This window comes from Schistocerca piceifrons, chromosome 2 (genome assembly GCF_021461385.2).
Source record: "Schistocerca piceifrons isolate TAMUIC-IGC-003096 chromosome 2, iqSchPice1.1, whole genome shotgun sequence".
In the NCBI taxonomy this organism is placed as follows: Eukaryota; Metazoa; Arthropoda; class Insecta; order Orthoptera; family Acrididae; genus Schistocerca; species Schistocerca piceifrons.
The window spans coordinates 868,683,341-868,685,596 of record NC_060139.1 but is presented as its reverse complement, the minus strand read 5'-3'; the positions used below and the strand labels follow the sequence as shown (position 1 = coordinate 868,685,596).

The window sequence follows — 2,256 nt, the reverse complement described above, 5'->3', positions numbered from 1 at the left end:
GATGAGTGCATTCAGCCATCCGGGACAGGCAGCTCTTCACCGATTTAAATGCCGCCCTACAGCAGACAACCTCATAGTCTTTCAAAATGAGATTTTCACTCTGCAGCGGAGTGTGCGCTGATATGAAACTTCCTGGCAGATTAAAACTGTGTGCCCGACCGAGACTCGAACTCGGGACCTTTGCCTTTCGCGGGCAAGTGCTCTACCAACTGAGCTACCGAAGCACGACTCACGCCCGGTACTCACAGCTTTACTTCTGCCAGTATCTCGTCTCCTACCTTCCAAACTTTACAGAAGCTCTCCTGCGAACCATGCAGAACTAGCACTCCTGAAAGAAAGGATATAGCGGAGACATGGCTTAGCCACAGCCTGGGGGATGTTTCCAGAATGAGATTTTCACTCTGCAGCGGAGTGTGCGCTGATATGAAACTTCCTGGCAGATTAAAACTGTGTGCCCGACCGAGACTCGAACTCGGGACCTTTGCCTTCCGCGGGCAAGTGCTCTACCAACTGAGCTACCGAAGCACGACTCACGCCCGGTACTCACAGCTTTACTTCTGCCAGTATCTCGTCTCCTACCTTCCAAACTTTACAGAAGCTCTCCTGCGAACCATGCAGAACTAGCACTCCTGAAAGAAAGGATATAGCGGATACATGGCTTAGCCACAGCCTGGGGGATGTTTCCAGAATGAGATTTTCACTCTGCAGCGGAGTGTGCGCTGATATGAAACTTCCTGGCAGATTAAAACTGTGTGCCCGACCGAGACTCGAACTCGGGACCTTTGCCTCATAGTCTTTCAAGTCGTGAGAGCCAAAGCTCGACGCGTAATTAAGGAGAGCAAGGAAAGGCCATGGCAAATGGTCATGGACTCTACCAATCGTGCCAGTTGTTCTACGAAACTGTTCAACAGGCGTTTACCAGTAGCAGTAGTGTTGAAACAGGGGTGTATCAAAAAAGCACCCGGAGACATTGCTCAGATGCTGGCAGAGGATTTTGCATGGACTGCTGCCAATGCGAGCCAGGATCCGGCGTTTCGTTGTAGAGAAGCGAAAATTGGATTTCAAGTCCAACAATTCTGAGACTTACAACTACCCTTCCTCCATGTGGGAGCTGGAATCGGTCCTGTATGAGACTCGTGATATTACATTCAGTCATGACCATATCCAGTACTGCATGCTTTGACATTTGCCAGCAGTGTCAAAGAAAATCCTCCTGTAATGTTTTAATCTGGTATAGCACAAAGGTAACTTCCCAACTAGACAAGAGAGAGGCATTTCTGATACGTCTAATCAAACCAGGAAAGGACTGCACGTGTCCCTGTTGTTATCGTTGTATCTCTTTAACGAACTGTGTTGGAAAGACCCTGGAGCGAATGGTTAACCGGCGTCTCATCTGGGTGTTAGGGACCAGGCAACTCCTTAGCCACTCTCAATGTGGATTCAGGTGATTTCGGTCCACTGTCGACAACCTGACCCTACTAGAGGGGCTAATCGGTAGGCTTCCCTACATAACCATCACTGTCTAGGTATATTAGTAAGGCACACGATACTACTTTGAGACACTATTCTCGCACAACTGCATCAATGGCGCTTTCGTGGCCGCTTCCCCATCTTCATCTGTCTCAGCGGTTTTTTTAGGACCCAAGTTAGTGATTCGCTGTCAGATCGTTTTGAGCAGGAGAATGGTGTCCTACAGGGCAGTGTTTTAAGCGTTACCCTCTCTGCCATGGCCATAAACACAATCACGTCTACGGTGCACAGTCCTGCACAGTGCTCCTTATTCGTAGACGATTTTACTGTTTTCTGTTCTCCTCCAGTGTTGCAACAGCGAGCAATCAGTTGCAGCTTAACAGTGCGGAGGTCAGAGGAGTGGGCTGCAAAGGTGGGTTTTCAGTTTTTTGCAGATAGTTGTTGTAACGTCTCTTAGCAAAAGACATATTATGTAATAAAGAGAAAGCATTATGTGTCATGTTTTGTTCTCGTATAAAATTATGTACTGTTTTTTTAAATTTATTTTAGATAATATCTGTGTCGGCGAGTACTGAAACCGCCACAGACGATACTTATTAAATATCTAACAAAGATGAGAATATGTGACTAGTATAAATAATACAGAACGAACATTAATTTCTCTGTCGTCTTCTTGGAGTTACGTGAGTAGGATAGCCTGTGACGTTATATTGTACGCTAGCGTAGCAGTCTTTTGTCAAGATTGTAAGAGGGACGCCATTAGACATAGTCTTGGAAAGGTGTGTA

The 2,256-nt window shown here is 46.6% G+C and overlaps 1 non-coding gene across 1 annotated transcript; it reads right to left on the bottom strand.

The window, feature by feature from the left end:
* Positions 1 to 451: 451 nt before the first annotated feature.
* Positions 452 to 526, bottom strand: Trnap-cgg. The gene has a single exon. It is a non-coding gene; the product is annotated as a tRNA-Pro (tRNA).
* Between the last annotated feature and the right edge of the window lie 1,730 nt (positions 527 to 2,256).